Raw genomic sequence first — 24,514 nt, forward strand, 5'->3', positions numbered from 1 at the left:
AATAATATTTAATAGATTGCATTACTCACATATGACTGCTAAGCCCCACTTTCAGCAGCCATTACTTCACTGTTCTAATGGCAAGCCTTTATCTTATCCTTAAAGACTATGGAAACCTTTCTGAATTTTTTTGTGAATGCGAATATATGTATTTGTTGTCTAATATACAGTACATTTAATATACAGTACACCAATGCTGCAGCTTCTGTGTATCCACTTTAGATAGAAGCTGCAGAACGATGCTATCAGCCGAATCCGTCAATTAGTTGTACTGACAGGTTGACTGACATTAGCTCCTGCGTGCCTCTGACACCTTATCTAAACCTAATACTGATCAAATCTAAGTTGATCACTTAGATTTGATCAGTATTAGGGTTAAAAGAGGTACCAGAGACTTACACAGAGTGCTACTGAAGAAGAAAGGCTATCATAAAATCATGTCATCCTCTGTGGTCAGAACTTGATTGGTGCAAAGTTCATCATGCAACAGGACAATGATCAGAACTTCTAAATTGTGCAAAAACATTTGGTAAGGAAACAGGTAGGCAGAATAATGTCTTTGATGTACTAGGTGGTATAAATCCTAAATACCCTGGCTGTGGGGTATGTGGACACACTAGGCCGCTCCGCCATAGCGGAGTATCAGATGGCCTAACAAAAGTCAATAACAGTCTCTAGGACAAGAGTAGCTGGATAGGTGATCATGCAAACTCTAGGCCTGGCAGACAGCAAACACTTGGTACCGATAACACGTAGCGTGGCAGATTACACTTGTCATCTGCCATGCTACATATTATCTATGCCAAGTGTCATCTGCCACGCTACGTATCATCTGTGGCAAGTGCCATCTGCCATGCTACGTATCATCTGTGCCACTTGCCACAGATGATAAGTAGCATGGCAGATGACACTTGGCACAGATAATACATAGCCCAGAGGATGCACTTGACTCAAACTAGACTTAGCTCAGGAACAAACAGTTACTGGATAAGGGATACAGGAAGCAGGATACGGGAACACTGGGAACAGGACACGAACATGGGTAGACAACAACAACGCTCAGGCGAGGGGTGGAAGCGCAGAGCCCTTTTTATAGTTCAGGGTGATCTGGGGATTGGTTAGGGAACTTTTTACCGGTGTGCGCTGGCCCTTTAAGGCGCACCCTAGGAGAGGCTGCGGGGAGGAAGATGTCGGCATGAGCACAGAGTCCTGCGGTCGCGGCCGAAGGGAGGTAAGAGAAAGTGGCGGTCCGCGACCGAGACCGTTACAGACCTTTTGACGAACATAAAGTTTGATGAATAGAAGAGCTATATGGAACTATATTGTAATTGTACTGACTATAATTTTTGAATGATTCCAAAATTCTGGTGTTTCTGCTTTCCCCCTCATATGTCTGTTCTACTGAGCTTCCTCGGGCCCACTTACCAAAGCATTGTTTTTGCCACAGTGCTGGTATGTTTTGAAATGTATGTTTTAAAATGAACAGGTAACAAATAGATCTGAAATCTTTATAATAAATGAGTGCTTGCACTGTAAAAACATACACTTGGAAAACTGTCATTTAAAAAGAAAGATTGCTATCTAAGGGCATCGATATGATACAGACAACTGATAATACAGCCAGAAGAAGTTAGAATAATAGTATATAATGGGACAAAGGTTCACATAACAAACATAAATAATCGACCATTATATTTGGCATATATGCAAGAAAAAGTTACTGAGCTTACGTCAAACATCCATAGGGCTTCATTCACCCGACAGAGGCCATAAGAGTGTTCTTTTGGCCCCCGTCGAGCTTGTACACATCAGTATAACTTTTTTTTTCTACTACACTTTTTCTATGCAGGGGCATCCTGGAAAAAAACATATACCATGCAGTATAATTTTTTTTAACATGAGAGTTTATGGGTGACAGTGGCATAAATCAGAGCCCTCCATCAGATGTATACATCGGGCAATACTCCTGGCAAATACATCAGACGCTATGTAAACATAGCCTAAGTGTACAGAGGGAAAATACTATACTATGTAGAACAGTTAGTGTTTTTTCAGGGTAAAAAAGCTATTTAGCTTCAATTCAGTTACCGTAAATAAAAGAAAATAAAGTGTACCTATGGTTTTGTTCTTTTTAGTATTTTTCTCTAATCAGGCCCAAAATTATGTTAGGTAATATCATACGTTTTTTACAGGGGTAAAGTGCTATTATTTCTGTTACAGAGCTTCAAATCCTGTTTTCTTTCACACAGCAATAGAGATAAATAAAAAAAAATTCTGACTGCCTGCTGAGGGAGCTTACTGAAGATAAATGTATTATTTAGTTCATTTGGAGCTTTATAAATCCATCTTCAGTAAGCTCCTACTAATGTTGGTAGCAGGGAGCCAGAATTTTAGACTTAAACTCCAAAACTGGGTTAAAAATTTTGGACCGATTTGGATAAAAAAAAGAAGAAAAAAAATGAAACAATAAGTGCACTATAAACTCTTGACATCGTTCACATCCATCCAAATGACAGTTATGGTTAGACATAACATCTCTGCATAGCTTATACATTTCCATGTGCTAGAACATACAATAGATCTTTTTTCTAACTCTTCAGCAGTAACGTTTGTAGCATGTACGTTTCTTTTCTTGAAGCCCTTATACAAACTTGATTGCGTCTAAATTTGATTATATGTAGCTCCTCGCACAGAAGTGGTCACAGGAAGTTCTGCCACTTAAAAGGGTGTTAAAGAGCGTCATACACTTCTCTTCATTCCAGCCCAGCTTGATCCACAGCACAGCGTGATCTTGCGAGATCACAATGTGACGTCACTTCCTCCCACAGGTCCTTCACCGGTGCGACGGAAGAGTGAACAAACATTGCCTCCAGCCGTGCCAGGTTGTTTATCCGAAACTGCAGTTGCTGGAGGCTATGTCTGTTCAGTCTTCCATCGCTCCGGTGAAGGACTCGTGGGATGAAGTGACCTCACAGCGTGATCTCGCGAGATCACGCTGTGCTGTGGATCAAGCTGGGCTGGAATCAATAGAAGTATATGACGCTGATTGGTCAGCATCATACAGTTTTCTTTACAACGTCCACTTGGTGAAAAGTAAAAAAATGCCCAGTAGGGTATTAAGAACAAATTAGCATAAATATTCAAATGTTCAGAACTTGGTAAAAAATACATGTTTTTAAAAAAACAACAAAAAAACAGTAGTTATCTACATTAAAGTGCCTATTAGATTAGGTAGGAGATAGGGCAGTTATAAACTGGTGACCGAGCCTCTTTGAATGTTGTGTTTGAGGTCACTTTCACTAAGGAAACATGAGCTAATGGATTTTAGGTAAGATTTGTTGTTTTATAACAAACCATAAAAAGCTAACAAAAACATATAAAACAGGGTGGGGAAATTAGCAGGAACAACAAATATTGTCAAGGGGTGTGGGGGAAACCTTGCGTAGCCAATGTTTTCCCCACACCCTCTTTTCAGTCAAGTTACAGGTTCTCAGTGCTTGATCCTGAAATGCCTTTAGACAATCCCTTTGTTAGAAGCCCCCCTCCCCACAATAAACTGATAGCTGGGTGTCCTGTTGCTGGGTACAGTTGTAATCTGTGGGTGAACCCAGCAGAGAGTGTTCAATTTCCTTGTAGCGCCACCACAGTAAAAATGAAGTATTACAAAGTGCCTATTTGTAATACACAGACATGCTGTGTCCTCCTGAGCGACAGACGCTCTTTGTTACCTCTGTTCATAATTATACTGTCACGTTGGGTATGTGGACCTACTGGGCCGTACTGCCTTGATGCTATGGCAGCTGGCCAACAGGACACAGGTTACAGTCTATAATTCATATAGTGTACCTGTGGTAGCTCAGACAGTAGCCAGACAGGCGTGGAACACAGCACAGCACGACTACAGCTCGACGCGGCACTTGACCAGGATAGCACGGGATACAGGTTACAGGTATCAGGAACGGGGAACACTGGGAACTGGAAAACACTTAGGAGACCATTTGCATAGACATACTAGGATAACGACAACATGGCTCAGGCATTGAAGGGAGGGGCACAGCCCTTCTTATAGTCCAGGGTGCTCTGGGAGCAATCAGCTCAATCTCTCACCTGTGTGCGCTTTAGCTCCTTAAGTCTGAACTGAGCTTGTGAACGCACTCTGGTGGTCACTGTGGAACAGGACGGCCGCATGTGCAAACATCTCTGGAGAGAAGGGCGTCGACCGGATGGAAGGAGTTCGTGTTCAGTGACCACGGACGTTACAGATTCATAGATGAGGGTCCTGAATGGGAGACTCGATCTATTAATTATTAATTCCTTTATAGGGAATTGAAAATGGGTCTTCTAAACAAGGTACATGTATGACCTCTGGGTGGACATTATTATTTTTTATCTGGTAACTGGTTTTTATGTGACAATAGTTTTCCCACTAGGACTAATTTGATCACTACTGGAGATATATATGGGGTTCACTGGTGCATGGTTCCAAACAAAATGAATGAAATAAATGGATAATTTTAAATTGGTTACATTGCATTATTTATTGTGATGAAACCAAGAGACTAAATGGCTATAGAGCCTATTGATTCACCAGGTTATAACATGATTGGAAGTTATCTTCATGTGATTGACTCACATTCTACCAGGTACAATTGAACTAGGTATGTTCTGCCTCTGTCTGGTTTAGTCCTGCTATAGAGACAGGTCTCTGAGATTTACTTCGCCACTTTTAACTAGAAATCTATGCTCTACTATGAGAAAATTTTGAACAGATGGCAATAAAATATTTCTGTTTACTCACATTATAAAAGATGCATGTTTTTCTTTGCCAATATTTAATTGAGTTTACGTGATATAACCATGAAATTAAGAGCTATCTGAATAATCCAGAAAAATCCTGTGAAGATTTCAAGAACATCTATAAAAGTTCCTGCATGACAAACATGACATACTTTATGGTCAGGGAGAAAACTTTAAGGGTATGTGCACACGTAGTGACCAAAAACGTCTGAAAATACAGAGCTGTTTTCAAGGGAAAACAGCCCCTGCTTTTCAGACGTTTTTTGAGCAACTCGCGTTTTTCGCTGCATTTTTCGCAGCGTTTTCGCTGCGTTTTTTACGTCCGTTTTTGGAGCTGTTTTCATTGGAGTCTATGAGAAAACAGCTCCAAAAACGTCCAAAGAAGTGTCCTGCACTTCTTTTTACGAGGCGTAATTTTACGCGTCGTAATTGCCGTACGACGCGTAGAATTACGCGTCATGGGAACAATACAGCGTTATACCCATAGAAAGTAATGGGCAGATGTTTGACAACGTATTTGAGACGTATTTTCAGACGTAAAACGAGGCAAAAAACGCCTTGTATACGTCTGAAAATAGGTCGTGTGAACCCAGCCTAAGGGTGAATCCACACGCTGCAGAATATCTGTGGATTCCACTACAAAAATGTCCTCGATTTTCACCATGTGTATCACACTTTGCATTGGATAGATTGCAGATTTGTGGCAAAACCTGCAACAGAAAAAGTTTGAAGCATGTGGACTAGGCCTTAAAGGAATTTCCCTATAAAATAAAACAATAAATTAATTAATTATTTAAGTTCCTTGGTTGCTGTGATGAGACAGGTTGTTCAAAATAAAAATAAAAAATTAATTAATATTTAATTATACTGCTCATTTCAATGCGGTTGTCTGGAAGTGCACCCCTAGCAAACAGTCTGTTTCAGATTACTCGTTTTTTAACCCCTTCCCACCACAGCCATTTTTCGGATTTTCACTTTTGTTTTTTCCTCCCCACCTTCCAAAAGCCATAACTCTTTTATTTTTTCATCAATATTGCCGTATGAGGGCTTGTTTTTTGCGGGACGAGTTGTAGATTTCCACAGCACCATTTTTTGTACCATATAATGTAGTGGGAAACGAGAAAAAAAATATATGTGGGGTGGAATAGGAAAAAAACAGCGATTCAACCTTCAACCTTTTGGGTGGTTTTGTTTTTACGGCGTTCACCTTACGGTAAAAACGGCATGTTAACTTTATTCTGCGGGTCAATATGATTACAGCGAAGCCAAATTTATATTGTTTTCTTTATGTTTTACTACTTTTACAAGGAAAAAAATGATTGTTAAAAATAAAATTTGAGTTTTGTCGCCACATTCTGAGAGCCATAACGTTTTTATTTTTCTGTCGATTTAGCCGTGTGAGGGCTTATTTTTTGCGGGGCAAACTGTAGTTTATATTGGTACCATTGTGGGGTATGTGAGACTAAATAATGATATATTGTAATAGTTCAAACTTTTACGGACGCGTCGATACCAGTTATGTTAGCTTTTTATTTTTTTTACATTGTGCTTGAGGGAAAATGGGAAAAGGGTGGTTTTTTGAGCTTTTAATTTTTGTATTTTTTTTTATTTGTTAAAAAACCTTTATTTTACTGTTTTTTACTTGTCCCCCTAGGAGACTTTAACCAGTGATCGTTAGATCGCTTGCACGATATACTGCAATACTAATGTATTGCAGTATATCGCGATTCTGACAAGCTCCTATTCATAGGAGTACAAAGATGGCGGACCTGGGGGACTTCGTCAGGCCCCCAGGCAACTGTGCCAACCAACGGCTGCCCCCGATCTCGCCATGGGTGGGCCGTTGGGACGTTACAGGGGGTGGCCCCCCTGTTTTTAGTAATTTAAATGCCGAGATCGCTATTGAAAGCGGCATTTAACGGGTTAAACAAGCGAGATCGTACTCGAACAGGATCCCGCTCATTACCCGGAAATGTCGGCTATAACACACAGCCAACACACTCGCTCTATGGAGCGGTCTCAGCCCGTGAGCCCCCTCCATATTCCCCCACCCGGCTTGCGCCGTATATATACGGCGGATGTCAGGAAGGGGTTAAAGGGTTTCTTCTCAAGCTAATGGGACCATGTTGCAGTCCAAGGCCCACTTGGATGAGCCACTGTGCAAGTGTAATCTCTTAAAAGATTAAACATTGTTGCCTTATTGTAAGGGTCCTTTTACACTGGCCCATTTTGGCCCTAGCAACAAGCGCCGATATACGAGACAGCTCGTTGATCAGCGCTCTTTTTCTCCTTTCACAAGGAGCTCTTATCAGTAATGTATGGGGATGAGCGATCGTTACTACGATAGCTTGTCCCCATACATTTCTATCATGTCAACAATGATAATATTTTCTGCTGCAGTAACTATATGATCAGCCGATGAACAAGCGTTTGCTCGTTCACCAGCTGATCATTGCCCTGTTTGCACAGGGCAATGATCAGGAACGAGCGTTCTGTGAACACTCGTTTGCCCGATAACTGGTCCGTGTAAAAAGGCCCTTAGGACAGGCCATCAATATTTAAGTCCCAGAAAACCCGTTTAAAAAATCCATTTGCATAAAAACACTGTCCAAAAATAAAGAACAAATACCTTGTTTTTAATTTACATGGGGAGAAAAAGACATGGACCGCACATACACATTGATAGAAAAATGAATAAACATGAGGTTCTTAGTAAACATTGTGATTAAACAGTATAAGCTATGCATGGTGGCATAGCCTGGCAGCAGGGGTGCTGTTGGACTTCTGGGTTGGTTTCCCTGTGTTGGGATGGCATTGGTTGCCATGCTATACTGCACCTAAGGCCACATTCAGACGGTGCAGAATTGCTGTTGAATTCCGCTGCGGACAGTCCGTAGTGGAATTCTGCAGCAGCCGTTTTTTACATTTGCTTCTATACAATTTTAGGAAATTTAGTTCAGACGTTGTGGAAAATAATTGTGTGGAAATTAGGCTCCGGTGCAGAATTTCCCCTCCGCGGCATGCACATTATGTTGCGGAGAAGAAGCGGAATTTCACTGCGAATTTCAGCCTGTGCAATGCAAGAACTGAAATCTGTGGCAGGTCCGCTGTGATATCTGCAACGTCTGAATTATCTGTCAAATATGCAAATGTTGGTGCAGAATCGTTGCGTAATTGCCCCGAATCTGCACCAACATTTGCAGCGGAAAAATTCTGCCACGGCCTTAGAGTAAAGTGCCAAGTGGGCTTTTATAGTTTGATCAAAAGTAAGCAGAAATAGATCAATTTATATAAAATGGATGCGTGGTCCATGTCTTGTTCTACCGTAATGGCCCTTATTTTTAATATTTACTAGATTACATAAATATATCTTCTGTGATAAGAAGGCAATGCTGCTTTATTTTTTTCTTTTAGAAAAAGGCAAAATACTAAATGCCAATATGTAACAGTCCATCATATTTGAACTATAAAGGACAATTGAGAGAGTGCTGGTCCTTTAGAATTCAGGACAGTTGTTTATTAATGCAAATTAATGGTATAAATATTAATATAATACATAAATTAGGCTTGGTTCACACCTGCATCGGGGGAATTCTGTTGTTCTGCTCCGTCAGAGGAGCAGAACAAGGAAGTAACGGAGGCAATAGTTCCGTTGAACGATGGATACCACTATCAGCCGATGGAGCCCATTGACTTTAATGGGTTTCGTCGGCTTTGCGTCGGGGTGTCTGTCGTTTTAACGGAGACAATAGCACAGCATGCTACGCTATTTTCTCCAGTAATCTATGCTGGATTTAAGGCCCTTAATAGAGCCTCCAACGCAGATGTGAACGAAGCCTTAATCTGTCATTTCCAAAATTACTAAATTGATGGGCTTTTACATGCGGAAATAACACCCAGACCCCCATGGTTCTAAGGGTCTATGGTGAGCTAAGTTCCATCCAGTAGTACCGTGGATGGTCCGGATGATGCAGACGAATAATGGACCTTAACATGAGGTTTAAAACCAAAACACAATAAGAAGTCTCATTTCTTAGCACACTACCAGAAGCCAAAGCCAAATCTAGAAGCCAAAATGATAATCTCTCACTTTTTGCCCCCTCCCCCCTCTTCACTGAGCTACTCCCCACAATCAAAGTCCTAACTCAACTTCCTATGAGGGCTTATTCAGACGAACGGGATATACGTCCGTGCACGGACCTATATTAGTCTATGGGGCCGTGCAGACATGTGCGTGATTTTTACGCTGCGTGAGTCCGCAGAGCAAAAGTCACGACATGTCCGTTCTTTGGGCTTATTTCGCGCATCACGCACCCATTGAAGTCAATGGGTGCGTGAAAATCACGCATGCCACACGGAAGCACTTCCGTGGGACCTGCGTTTTTCACGCAACAGCTGTCAAACTATGAATGAAAACAGAAAAGCACCACGTGCTTTTCTGTTTACAAACATCCAAACGGAGTGTCATAATGATGGCGGCTGCACGAAAATCACGCAGCCACGCATCATACAGAGCTGCCACACGGAGCTGTTAAGTGCCTTTTGCGCACACAAAACGCCACGTTTTTTGCGTGCCCAAAAGGCACACGCTCGTGTGAATCCGGCCTGAGACAAAACCTGCTTCGGTTTAGCAACTGGAGATAACCCTTGTTTTTTCTTTGCAGTTTAATATGCTGCAATTTTATCTGATGTTATCTGTGTATTAATAGCAATACTCTTGTTATTTTCTGATGTAGTTTATTTTTTCTGAAAACTTCAAACTAACAAATTACAAATAAAAAAAGACTAAGTATAAATTTGAGGTTATGCAATCATTCAAAGACAAAAGTAAACATAGAAACTAGAGCTCTTGATAGCATCACATTTGACACTAGAGAAAGTACACAGAGTGCAGGCTCATAGTTGTTGACAAGCTAAGGGCTCATTCACACGAGCGTAATACTCGTCCGTGTGCTGTCCGTCCAAATAACTCACAGCACACGGACCCATTGATTTCAATGGGGCTATTCACAAATGCGTGAGTTTTCACACAGCGAAAGTCCGCTGCGTGAAACTCACTGCATGTACTATATTGGTGCGTTTTTGCGCACCTAGTCACCCATTGAAGTCTATGGGTACGTGAAAACCATGGACAGCACATGGACGACATCCGTGTGCTGTCTATGTTTCACACATCAGTTACATAGAAACGCAGAGAAATAAATTAAAAAAATAAAAAAATAAAAAAAAGTGCTTGCACAGACGTGAAAAACGCATGCCACACGCAATGACTGATGCTGATGACAATACGCAACGCACACAGACATGAAATGTAGGAAAAACACAGCGTTTTTTACGCACGCAAATCAAACACGCTCGTCTGAATGTAGCCTAACCCTCCTGAACTACAGAACACTTTCCACTTGTGAACAGGTATAGTCTCTGGCATTAATATATGTAATGATTATATAAAACATGGACTATTTTATGTGTGCAACTGATCACAAATTCATTAAATGGGGTTTCTAGGATTACATAACAGATAACAAGAGTGGAGTAAGGCCTCATGCACACTTCCTTCACCGTTTTATCGGCCGTTTTTGACGGATCCGTGTGCCCGTTTTGTTATCCGTGTGGTTTCCGTGTGCACTCCGTGTTTCCGTTTCCGAGCACCGAGCATGGTACTGTCCAGGGTGCTGAAAGAGCATGGTTGTTCAGCGCTAGTCACTGAAAGAGTTAATGGGCTGCACTGATCGGCGGTAACTCTTTCAGCACCCTGGACAGTTACTAGCGCTGAAGAATTACCATGCTCGGCGCTCGCAAAGTACAATTCTAATGAAATACAAAATTAAAAAATCAGTTCATACTTACCCAGAACTCCCTGCTTTTTCCTCCTGTCCGGCCTCCTGGGATGTCGTTTCATCCCGTGTCACCGCTGCATCCAATCACAGGCTGTAGTGGCGGTCACATGGGATAAGAGTCATAACAGACGGCCGGACTGGATGACGTCAGAAGGCCGGCCTCCTGGGATGACGCTTCATCCCATGTGACCGCCTCTGCAGCCAATCACAGGCTGCAGCGGCCACATGGAATGCCACGTCATACAGGAAGGTCGGACTGGAGGAAGAAGAGGGAATCGTCACCAAGATATCGACCGGGGTACGTATGAACTGCTTTTTATTTTATTTTTGTCAGCAGCCTCTTCTCTCTATCAGTGCTGGATAGAGAGAAGTGGCTGCCGATTAGTGTAATATCTCTAATGTACTTCTGCCTGCCCGGCCGTTGCTAGGCAACGGCTCCGTCATACATGGACGGCACACAGATGCCTTCCATGTGCCTTCAGTTTTTTTGACGGCCCCATTGACTTGCATGGGCCCCACGGTCATGGAATCTCGGACCAAAGTAGGACATGCTCTACTTTTGTCAGAACGGAGCAACAGGACTGTCAAAAAAACTGGAGTGTGCATGGCCTCATTGAAATGAATGGGTCAGGGTGCTACCCGTCAGAAAAACAGCTAGCACCCTGAAGGAAAAGACTGAAGTGGGCATGAAGCCTAAGTGCTCAAATTTCCAAACAACATTTGTTAAAATTGTGTTCATGAAAACTATTCATTTCTTTTTGTACATACACTGTACAGTCAGTCTGCTCTGTATGGACAGGATACTTACAGGGTTTTATTGGGAGATATATATATTCTATTGTTTGAAAGCTGTAAAAGGGGATGGGTGACACTGGTTAGTGTCACCCACTATTACTACCTCCTTTATAATCAGGGTCACTAGGGTTATGCCTAGTTCACCTATCTTTCCTTTATACTAACGTCGCTCTGCTTGCTTTTGTTGCTACTTAAGGGAATAAGACCGTACAGTAAATAAAGGTAATATTTATTAACATAGAGTAATATATAAAATACAGTAACTAATCACAGTACAGTATAAACACGGTATTACAATCCTAATCTATACCGCCACCCACTTACCTAAACATACATAGAAGTTACATTACAATACAATACAATACACATAAGTTACTTGTAATTCTCACACGCTCACTATATCTGTCCCAGTCCCTCCTAATATAACTCTTAATCAGGTAACCAGGGAGCAGGTCAGCAATGGTTTAACTTAGGGACCCAGGGGAAGCAAGGGGTTAACTCAGGGACTTCAAGGGATAGTAAAGGTTACTCAGGAACAGCAAGGGTTACTCAGGGACAGCAAGGGTTAACACAGGGACAGCAAGGGTTAAGACAGTGACAGCAAGGGTTAACACAGGGCAGCAAGGGTCAACAGGGACTCAGGGGAAGCAAGGGTTAAAGAGGCTCTGTCACCAGATTATTAAATCCATATCTCCTATTGAATGTGATCGGCGCTGCAATGTAGATAACAGCAAAGTTTTTATTTTTTGAAAAACGATCATTTTTGCCCAAGTTATGAGCAATTTATATTTATGAAAATTAGCTTTTCAATGGACAACTGGGCGTGTTTTCTCGTTTTACCAACTGGGCGTGTATTGTGTTTTTACCAACTGGGCGGGTATTGTTTTTTTACCAACTGGGCGTTGTGAATAGAGGTGTATGATGCTGACAAATCAGCATCATACACTTCTCATCGTTCCCACACAGCTTCTTTCACTGCAGACATAGAGCGTGACGTCACCCACAGGTCCTTCAACATTGTCGTCGGACAAAGAAGATACATCGACTCCAGGCGTCCAAAAGGTTAATATGCTCATCTCTAGGGAGTTTGCTATGCTTACCTGCACATGGAGATGATGCTGCAAATTCAACTGTACTCTGACGCCTGGAGCTGATGTGTCTTCTCTCTTCCGACGCCAAGGTTGAAGGACCTGTGGGTGACGTCACGCTCTTTGTCTGCAGTGAAAGAAGCTGGCTGGGAATGATGATGCCACCCACAGGTCCTTCAACCTTGGCGTCAGAAGAGAGAAGACACATGCAGGTGTAGGTGTTCAGTCGAGTGGGAATACTAAAGGAGATCCTTACAGACCAGGGTACCCCTTTTATGTCACGAGTCATGAAGGAGTTGTGTAAATTGTTTAAGGTCACACAACTGTGTACATCGGTCTACCACCCACAGATTGATGGATTAGTAGAAAGATTTACTAAAAAGCTAAAGGCGATGTTAAAGAAAGTTGTGGATAAAGATGGGAAAAACTGGGATTTTCTTCTTCCTTATCTCATGTTTGCAGTACGTGAGGTCCCTCAGTCGTCCACAGGGTATTCTCCATTTGAATTGCTATATGGTCGTCATCTCAGAGGCCTTTTAGATATAGCAAAAGAATCCTGGGAAGGAGAAGCTACACCCACATTTCAGAAATGCAAGATCGAATCTCAGCAGTAATGCCCATTGTTAAAGAACATATGGCCCAGGCTCAGGTGGCACAACAAAGGGTGTATAACCGCAGTGCCAGAGTACGTTATTTTGCACAAGGTGACAGGGTACTTGTTCTTATAACAACCATTGAAAGTAAATTTCTGGCTAAGTGGCAAGGCCCCTTTGAGGTAATGGAAAAATTAAACGAGGTGAATTACAAAATTCGTCAGCCAGGGAAAAGGAAGCCTGAGCAAGTGTATTGTATCAATCTAATAAAACCATGGAAAGACAGACATTCTCTTGCTGCAGAAACTTTGTCTCAACCTAAGCATGTAGGCTCAAAGAAGCCATTGCTGCCAGAGGTAACCGTATCGGACACCCTGGCAAATACCCAAAAGGTGCAAAGTTTCCTAATTAAAAATAAGGATTTGTTTTCTGAGATCCCAGGTTGCACCAGTCTAATTAAACATGACATCATTACTGAACCAGGTAAAAAGGTTAAGTTGAGACCTTACAGAATACCAGAGGCAAGGAGAGTGGTTATTACAGAGGAGGTAAGGAAAATGTTGGACCTTGGAGTAATTGAGGAATCCCATAGCCCAATAGTCCTCATTCCAAAACCAGATGGCAGTTGGAGGTTTTGCAATGACTTCCGTAAACTCAATTCTATTTCTAAATTTGATGCTTACCCGATGCCGGGGGTTGACGGGCTCATTGATAGACTAGGAAGTGCACGATATATAACAACCCTAGACTTAACTAAAGGGTACTGGCAAAAACCTCTTTCTGAAGACGCTAAGGAAAAAACAGCTTTTGCCACGCCTGATGGGTTGTTTCATTATGTTGTCCTGCCCTTTGGTTTACATGGGGCACCAGTAACTTTTCAGAGAATTATGGATACAATTTTAAGACCCCACATGCGGTATGCAGCAGCATACCTTGATGACATCATCATCCAAAGTCTAGATTGGGAATCCCATTTACCTAGATTACAGGCAGTTGTTGATTCCCTTGCCGAGGCGGGATTTACTGCCAATCCCAAAAAATTTACAATTGGATTGGAGGAAGCCAAGTATCTGGGGTATACAATTGGCCGTGGTTTGGTGAAGCCCCAAGTAAATAAAATTGAAGCCATCCAAGGTTGGCCTCACCCTGTAAACAAGAAGCAAGTTCGTGCTTTCCTGGGGATCACAGGCTACTATAGAAGATTTATACCACACTTTGCTTCACTGGCAGCCCCTTTGACAGACCTGACTAAAGGGAAAGTCTCTGTAAGGGTCAAGTGGACACCAGAGGCTGAACAATCATTTCAGGCTCTTAAAAACATTTTGTGTGCTCAGCCGGTATTGATTACCCCAGATTTTAAAAGGGCTTTTTATTCTACAAACGGATGCATCTGATGTGGGTCTGGGGGCTGTACTGTCACAGGTACGAAATGGGGAAGAACATCCCATACTATATCTGAGTAGGAAGCTGAACGACCATGAGAAAAAATATGCTATTGTTGAGAAAGAGTGCCTTGCTATTAAATGGGCACTGGAGGCACTCCGCTATTACCTTCTTGGTCGTCACTTTGAATTAGTCACAGATCATGCCCCCTTAAGTGGATGTGTGAAAACAAAGAGAAAAATAGGAGGGTTACAAGATGGTTTTTGGCCTTACAGGATTATAGATTTACTGTAAAACACAGGCCAGGGACTCAAATGGGAAATGCAGATTCACTGTCCCGAGTTCATTGCTGTGTGACCAGATGTGTTGCAGCCACTAGTCTGAAACAGGGGGAAGGAAATGTGACAGTCCATGTGGAGAGGTTGTGGATGGGGTCTATATTTCCCCAAGATTTCTGTCTTCTGCTATCTGAAAACAACCACGGAGTAAATTCAGCAGAGAATGTGGTTCTCCCTCTGCAATAGGTTTTATCTAAAACCTGGAAAAGGGCCTGGTTGTTGGAGTGGGGAGAGATAGGTGGGTCCCCACTCCATCCACACAGTCCTGGTCTTGGGCTGTCTAGCTATTAATCAGGGGTCAGGTGTGATAGCCCTTTAAAAAGGCTGCAGTTTAGTCACACTCTCTCTCAGCCTTGGGAGAGGAGCTTGTGAGAGCAAAACCGACTGCATTCATAACCGGTTGTATGGTCTGCATGGTTTATGGTGCCAGGCATTAGGCCTGCACTGTGTTAGTTAGGATACCTGATTGTATAGTTAGTGCCGGACAGGCCATCCAGTTTACAGCAGAAAAATGCTAATTGGTGAACAACTTTAAAAAAAGTACAGGTGCACATAATATAACAAATTAAAAACATGAGCCTTGTGTTTACCTCGGATCCATGTGTTTCGGGTTGTAGTTCTGGCGCCTGAAAAGTAGGGTGGTGACTATCTATGACAGAGTAGTCTCTTGCTACAGCACACTTTCACACATAGTGGCACTGCGCATGTTCACCAATTAGCATTTTTCTGCTGTAAACTGGATGGCCCTGATTGATCTGAGGACCATCATATATACACAATGGCATTTCTTTGTATTTTATAACTTTTACTGATGCAACATGATTGTATCTTTGTACTTATTTATGTTTTATGCTAAATCACTTGCCTAATGAGACCAGTTGTGTGGTCTCCATATATAGCACATGCTTTTACACTGTTTGTATGCTTGAGAAAGGCTCCATGTTAAGAGCCGAAACGTCGCACAGGGGCTAATAAAAAGCTGTTTTTTCTATCACAAATTGGAGTGCTGTCTCTTATTGGACTAATATTGAGGATCTGGGAGCAGTGATCGAGCTCCTGGGACGTGCACCCACCTATATTCCTGACTGGTGCTGCTGGATGGTGGACATTCTATATATATATATATATATATATATATATATATATATATATATGTATATATATATATATATATATGTGTGTGTGTATGGTATCTTATTGGACGAATATATATATATATGTGTGTATATATTTATATATATATATATATATATACACATACATATACACATACATACATATATACACACATACACTACCGTTCAAAAGTTTAGGGTCACTTAGAAATTTCCTTATTTTTGAAAGAAAAGCACAGTTTTTTTAATTTTCCCTTCCCAGGACAGCACACACAGGCTCTAACCAGAGTAGAAAGAGAAGTGGGAGGCCCCGCTGCACAACTGAGCAACAAGACAAGTATATTAGAGTCTCTAGTTTGAGAAATAGACGCCTCACAGGTCCTCAACTGGCAGCTTCATTAAATAGTACCCGCAAAACGCCAGTGTCAACGTCTACAGTGAAGAGGCGACTCCGGGATGCTGGCCTTCAGGGCAGAGTGGCAAAGAAAAAGCCATATCTGAGACTGGCTAATAAAAGGAAAAGATTAATATGGACAAAAGCACACAGACATTGGACAGAGGAAGATTGGAAAAAAGTGTTATGGACAGACTAATCGAAGTTTGAGGTGTTTGGATCACACAGAAGAACATTTGTGAGACGCAGAACAACTGAAAAGATGCTGGAAGAGTGCCTGACGCCATCTGTCAAGCATGGTGGAGGTAATGTGATGGTCTGGGGTTGCTTTGGTGCTGGTAAAGTGGGAGATTTGTACAAGGTAAAAGGGATTTTGAATAAGGAAGGCTATCACTCCATTTTGCAACGCCATGACATACCCTGTGGACAGCGCTTGATTGGAGCCAATTTCATCCTACAACAGGACAATGACCCAAAGCACATCTCCAAATTATGCAAGAACTATTTAGGGAAGAAGCAGGCAGCTGGTATTCTATCTGTAATGGAGTGGCCAGCGCAGTCACCAGATGTCAACCCCATAGAGCTGTTGTGGGAGCAGCTTGACCGTATGGTACGCAAGAAATGCCCATCAAGCCAATCCAACTTGTGGGAGGGCCTTCTGGAAGCATGGGGTGAAATTTCTCCCCATTACCTCAGCAAATTAACAGCTAGAATGCCAAAGGTCTGCAATGCTGTAATTGCTGCAAATGGAGCATTCTTTGACGAAAGCAAAGTTTGAAGGAGAAAATTATTTCAAATAAAAATCATTATTTCTATCCTTGTCTTGACTATATTTTCTAGTCATTTTGCAACTCATTTGATAAATATAAGTGTGAGTTTTCATGGAAAACACAAAATTGTCTGGGTGACCCCAAACTTTTGAACGGTAGTGTATATATACACACACATACATACATACATACATACATACATACATACATACATACGTAAATAGGGACACTTCCCTTTACAAAAGCAAACTGATTCAAATAATTGATAAAAAAAAAAAAATCTTGCCTCCCTAGGGCCAACATCCCCAAGGAAAGGACAACACAAGCTTTTTGATAAAAGCACCTCCTGTGCTGAGTCCTCTAACCCTATGTATACAGGTATTTGGTTTCTCAAATACTTTAACCACTTTTAAAGTTTTTACTGTAATTCTAAGTGGACCTAAAAGCTGTGAGCACCCTTTGTATTATAACCTGTGTTAACATTTTCAAGACCTGAAGAGCTGGGGGTAAGGAGGAGGCAGAGAGGGAATAGTGCCTGATGGATGCTTACATTGACCCATGTTTAAATAGCTCTGTCTTTAGAGCTACAAGTACGCAGCTAGCTATGTCCACAGTCACTTCTGCCTCTCTGCCTCCTACTCCCCCATGGTTCTTCACTGCTGCTCTCGGATGCACAAATTTAATACGGGTTACATGGTGTGAGCACTATATGATATATAATCATTTACATTGCGATAAGGCATGTTAGGTAAGGAAAGGAGGGTAAGTCTCACAAAGGTAGGGCATGAACAGTGGATATAGTATGCAGTTAACTGTGCTATTCATGTGGTTCTGATGTTATAATAAATTCTTACAACAAAATACATACAAAAATACACAAACACAAGTGCGTTTTGCTAAGCTGTTTCTGGAACTCCCATAGAAGTGAATAGAAGTTATGAGAACATCTACGCTGTTTTTCGGTACTTGGTAGCTAGGGAAAGAGCGTAGCACACTGTGCTACACTGTTTCCTTAACTCTTAGGGTATGTTCACACGCTAGCTGGCTTTTACGGCTGAAATGACAGCCTGTTTTCAGAAGAAAACAGCTGCGTCGTTTCAGCCGTAAAAGCTCCTCCTCGTAATATACGAGGCGTCTGTGACGCTCGTATATCTTGAGCTGCTCTTCATTGAGTTCAATGAAGAACGGCTCAAATTACGTTGCAAAGAAGTGCCCTGCACTTCTTTGCCGAGGCAGTCAATTTACGCGTCGTCGTTTGACAGCTGTCAAACGACGACGCGTAAATTACAGGTCGTCTGCACAGTACGTCGGCAAACCCATTCAAATGAATGGGCAGATGTTTGCCGACGTATTGTAGCCCTATTTTCAGACGTAAAACGAGGCATAATACGCCTCGTTTACGTCTGAAAATAGGTCGTGTGAACCCAGCCAGAGTCAGTGGCCGGAGCCCAGCATCAGTAGGACGTGGGTCAGGGGGCTTAGTTCTAGAGATGGGTGCGGGTCTCAGGGGTTAGGAATGCATCTATCAAACAAACATGTATTGCATAACCTGTGACTATGCCATAAATGCCTGAGATGGGAGTACTTCTTTAATAAATGTACTGTTGCTGTAGAAAGCATCTGTTTAATAGCATATTAGACCCAAACTTATATATTATTACAACTCGGACCTAAACATTTTCTACATTTCTCTATTTCCAATGATTTCTAATGTAAATAAAAAACGATTCAAGTGTATAGATATCAATTAAAATATGTAACCATTCCTGTCTTGCTTTGACCTTTGCATGTCAGTCTCTTTTAGTGTCCAATAATGAAGACTTATTACTGGAAACCACTAGGTTTTGCTAGAAAAAAATAATATTAATATCACTGTAATAAACAAAGAATTGATACAGATTGATAAAGAGCTCCATCTAAAGGAAATCTCTGTAACTGCAAAAACTTGACGTTCGGTTTTCCTGGTGACAAAAATGTACAGTGTGAGAGATCAAATATACATTCTGCCCTATGTAACACCTACTTGCATTTTTATTTTACATGTTGAATATGTATATACACATATATATGGAAACAGTTGATAGGCTTGTCATCCCTAACAGCTTAGTCGAGCTCCTATTTATGCAGGGGTGACAGTTAGGTATTGTACTGTAATGTAATGTATTTGTACACAACTTTTCTGTGGACTCCCATAGAAGTGAATAGAAGTTATGGGAACATCTACGCTATTTTTCGGTACTTGGTAGCTACGGAAACAGCATAGATGTTCCTGGCCGTTGGAGCAGCGTGTCAGCTGTAAAACACCTGCACCTGACACCCGCAGTGTTTTGAGTGGGCTCAGCACGTGAGCCTGATCCAAACATCACCCCCCCCCCCCCCACTCCATGACGTGCCGGCATGTCATGGGTCGGGAAGGGGTTAATTAAGGAAGCAGTCAGGGGGTCTGGAGTTTTTAGCAAGATTTATAGTTTGATTTTGAATTGTGGTTCAACAGAAATTTAAAAAAAAACAAATTAATGAAACTGGCCTGGACAAAAATGATGGTACCTCTAGAAAAGATTGAAAATAACATGACCATAGGGACATAGCAAACTAAGGCTTCGTTCACATCTGTGTCAGGGCTCCATTCTGGCGTTCCGTCTGAGCTTTCCGTCAGAACGGTACCCTGACTGAAACAAACCGAAGCCATAGGTTTCCGTTTGCATCACCATTGATTTCAATAGTGACGGATCCGGTGCAAATGGTTTCTGTTTGTTTCAGTCAGGGTACCGTTCTGACAGAAAGCTCAGACAGAACGCTAGAACGGATCCCTGACGCAGATGTGAACTAAGCCTAAGGTCAGTGGCATAACTACCGCGGTAGCAGCCGTAGCGGCTGCTACGGGGCCTGCGGCTTGAGGGGGCCCGTGTAGAGTTTTTACTGTAATTCTAAGTGGACCTAAAAGCTGTGAGCACCCTTTGTATTATAACCTGTGTTAACATTTTCAATGCCTGAAGAGCAGGGGGTAAGGAGGAGGCAGAGAGGGAATAGTGCCTGATGGATGCTTACATTGACCCATGTTTAAATAGCTCTGTCTTTAGAGCTACAAGTACGCAGCTAGCTATGTCCACAGTCACTTCTGCCTCTCTGCCTCCTACTCCCCCATGGTTCTTCACTGCTGCTCTCGGATGCACAAATTTAATACGGGTTACATGGCGTGAGCACTATATAATATATAATAATTTACATTGCGATAAGGCATGTTAGGTAAAGAAAGGAGGGTAAGTCTCACAAAGGTAGGGCATGAACAGTGGATATAGTGTGCAGTTAAGGGCATGACCAGACGTGGCGGAATTGCTCTGGAATTCTGCTGCAGACAGTCCGCAGCGTACACGTTTCTCCATTGCCTTCCACATCTTTTTAGTAGGGTTCATTTACACGTTGCAGACAATTCCACTGCGGAGCATAGGCTGCGGTGCGGAATTTGGTATCCACATCATACACTGACTGTTGTGGACGTGTAGCGGACTTGTTGCGGACTCGTTGCGGACTCATTGCGGAATTTCTCCATTGACTTCAATGGAGAGTCAACATTCCACAATGAAGTCCGCAGATGTTATGTGTGCTGCAGAGCGTATTGGTTTTACTAACATGACATTTCTTCATTCTGGCTGGACCTATGTATTTCTAGGTCTACAGCCAGACCGAGGAAGTCAATGGGGCTCCTGTAATTACGGGTGACTACGTGTGTGTACCCGTAATTACGGGAGCGTTGCTAGGCGACGTCAGTAAATAGTCACTGTCCAGGGTGCTGAAAGAGTTAAACGATCGGCAGTAACTGTTTCAGCATCCTGGACAGTGACTTCCGATCAAAATATACATCAACCTGTAAAAAAAATAGAAGTTCATACATACCGAGAACTCCCTGCTTCTTCCTCCAGTCCGGCCTCCCAGGATGACGTTTCAGTCCAAGTGACGGCTGCAGCCAATCACAGGCTGCAGCGGTCACATGGACTGCTGCGTCATCCAGGAAGGTCGGGCTGGATGTCAAGAGAGGGACGCGTCACCAAGACAACGGCCGGGTAAGTATACATTTCTTTTTACTTTTACTAGGGAAAGGGCTGTCCCTTCTCTCTATCCTGCACTGATAGAGAGAAGGGAAGCCCTCTTCCCCTCAATACGCAACGGCTAGTCCGCATCAATTTAATGCCCATTTTAGGCAAAGCCAAAACAAAATCTGCAACGCAGATTCTGTGCGGCATTGATGCGGACAGTGGCGGAAGAACTCTGCCACGTCTGGGCATTCCCTAACTGTGCTATTCATGTGGTTCTGATGTTATAATAAATACTTACAACAAAATACATAAAAAAATACACAAACACAAGCGCGTTTTGCTAAGCTGTTTCTGGAACTCCTATAGAAGTGAATAGAAGTTATGGGAACATCTACGCTGTTTTTCGCTACTTGGTAGCTACGGAAACAGCATAGCGCACTGTGCTACGCTGTTTCCGTAACTCTTAGTCTGTGGCCGGAGCCCAGCTTTAGTAGGACGTGGGTCAGGGGGCCCAGTTCTAGAGATAGGTGCGGGTCCCAGGGGTTAGGCCTGCATCTATCAAACATGTATTGCATAGCCTGTGACTATGCCATAAATGCCTGAGATGGGAGTATTTCTTTAATAAATGTACTGTTACTGTAGAAAGCATCTGTTTAATAGCATATTAGACCCAAACTTGTATATTATTACAACTCGGACCTAAACATTTTCTACATTTCTCTATTTCCAATGATTTCTAATGTAAATAAAAAGCGATTCAAGTGTATAGATATCAATTAAAAAATGTAACCATTTATGTCTTGCTTTGACCTCCCAAAAAGGTGACAAATACTAGCAGAATCATGAATATCACAGATCAAGAACGTAGGTAAGCACTGCCTGATCTGCATGTCAGTCTCTTTTTAGTGTCCAATAATGAAGACTTATTACTGGAAACCACTAGGTTTTGCTAGAAAAAAATAATATTAATATCACTGTAATAAGCAAAGAATTGATACAGATTGATAAAGAGCTTCATCTAAAGGAAATCTCTGTAACTGCAAAAACTTGACGTTCGGTTTTCCTGGGGACAAAAATGTGCAGTGTGAGAGATCAGATATACATTCTACCCTATGTAACACCTACTTGCATTTTTATTTTACATGTTGAATATGTATATACACTGTAGTAGTGCAGTTACTGGACATTGCAGAAACTGTCAGGTTTTTAAGCAACAAGGGAACATGCACAGCAGAGAGGGTTTTTCTCTGCTGTTGCTTGGGTGTAAAGCCCGGAATAGGGCCTGGTTTGCTGGAGTGTGAAGGAGAAGGGCGGCCTTCCTCTCCATACAGACAGTCCGTGTCTTGGGCTGTCTGATGAGCCTAGGTAGGCTTCACCTGAGACGGCTCTTTAATTGAGGTGTGTGCTGTTCACACAGGGCTCTCAGTCTGGGGAAGACAGGCATGCTAGCCTGTGAGAGTCACCAACGTGTAAGGTAAAACTGCCTATGTTTTGAGGTACTGGGCACAAGGCTCAGGGTCTCTAAGTGGGGGACAATTAATGTTTAGTTAGAGACTGGACGGCCTAGGGTTTATTTTGTATGTTTATTTGTTGTGAGGGTATGTTCACACGGCCACATTTCAGACGTATACGAGGCGTATTATGCCTCGTTTTACGTCTGAAAATATGGCTACAATACGTCGGCAAACATCTGCCCATTCATTTGAATGGGTTTGCCGACGTATTGTGCAGACGACCTGTTATTTACGAGTCGTCGTTTGACAGCTGTCAAACGACGACCCGTAAATTTTACTGCCTCGGCAAAGAAGTGCAGGACACTTCTTTGCCACGTAATTTGAGCCGTTCTTCATTGAAATCAATGAAGCACGGCTCAAGGTTTACGAGCGTCTCAGACGCCTCGTAAATTACGAGGAGGAGCTTTTACGTGTGAAACGAGGCAGCTGTTAACAGTCTGTCTTTTCACACGTAACTGCCTCTCAGCGTGTGAACATACCCTAACACTGCTTGCTGTGGTAAAGACAATAAAGCTAGCTGCGGTTGGTATAAACTTTTATTCAATGAGTTGGAGTGAACTTTCTAAGTGTGCCAACCATCTCACCCTGGAGATGGCGATCCTGTGAGCTAAGTGGTCCCCACGATGTCACATATGGCGGAGAATTGCTTTGGGCAAAAAAATGGCATAAGAAGTGTGCAGTGAAATTTAAAGGGCCAGAAGCCCAATTAAAGAGACTGTTTTTCCATTGCAATGGGTCTTATTGAGGAACTCCTCAAAAAGATAGTGCAAACGAATGTGGAGCTGCAGGAAGCAAATGCCAAGCAGAGGGAGGATAACCAGAGGTTCCTGGCACAGTTGGAAGCAAATGGAGAGGCTTTAAGGGCACAAGTACTGTCCAAGGATACACAGCCTTCCAAGCCAAGTGGATGCCTTTCAACGCCAGCTGCATTGATGCCGGGTACTCCGGATGTGTTACAGACAGTTTGTGGAGAAGAGCAAAGAGCATGCATACCTGTGATACAAACTGTGAGTACCGTTACTAAAGGCAACCACCCGGACTCATGGTGGGAATGTTTGCGAGCGGATTATGTGAATTTAAAAGGTGTTCCCAAGCAACGTGGGCCAGCTCTTAAAAAGCCAAGTGTGCTGAATCGTCCAGATGTGGTTGCTGGGAGCAACCAACCTCGGCCGCATGTGGTGGCTGTTCAGCAGAATGAGAGCTGTTGGAGATGTCATCGAGCAGATGAATGTGCACCTGATTGTTCTCTGATCAGGAGGCCAGAGAAAGCGCAAGAGAAAACAAGTGAAGTGTTAGTTGGTGGGATTCCGCTACTGGTCCGTCTGGATCTTCGCCAAGAGGTCTCGAGGGTGCATCTGGACATTTTGCTGTTCGTGAAGAAGGATCCTGAGTTGGGTGAGACCGTTCTGATTGACTTTGAAACTGATTTTTGGACTGTGCAGCACAGACTTATAAAATGTCAGGAACTTGATGAGGAGTTTGTACTGGGAAGGGACTTCCCTCATTTTTGGCAGTTGTGGGAGAAAGGCAATATCTGCGATAAGCATTGTGGCTATTACAGGGAAAAGTACTCTGCAGGGTGTGCTGCTCCACTGCCAAAACGGGAAAATGTAGCAGTTGTAATGATGTCAAGTGATAATGTGATTCAGGAAATGCCTGCTAAAAATGACGCACATGTATTTGATGCACAGAGTTTATGTGATGACACTAGTGAAATGTCAAAAATTGAGCCTAACATGTCTTTAACCCGTGCGTATGTCACACAGCCCGAGCAGGTTAATGCATTGTGTGAACAGGCTGTTAAAGAAACAGCAGCCGAGACAGAAGAGGGTATTAGTTCAAGTGTGCCCCTT

The sequence above is a fragment of the Rhinoderma darwinii genome, chromosome 1 (assembly GCF_050947455.1).
Source record: "Rhinoderma darwinii isolate aRhiDar2 chromosome 1, aRhiDar2.hap1, whole genome shotgun sequence".
Taxonomy (NCBI): domain Eukaryota; kingdom Metazoa; phylum Chordata; class Amphibia; order Anura; family Rhinodermatidae; genus Rhinoderma; species Rhinoderma darwinii.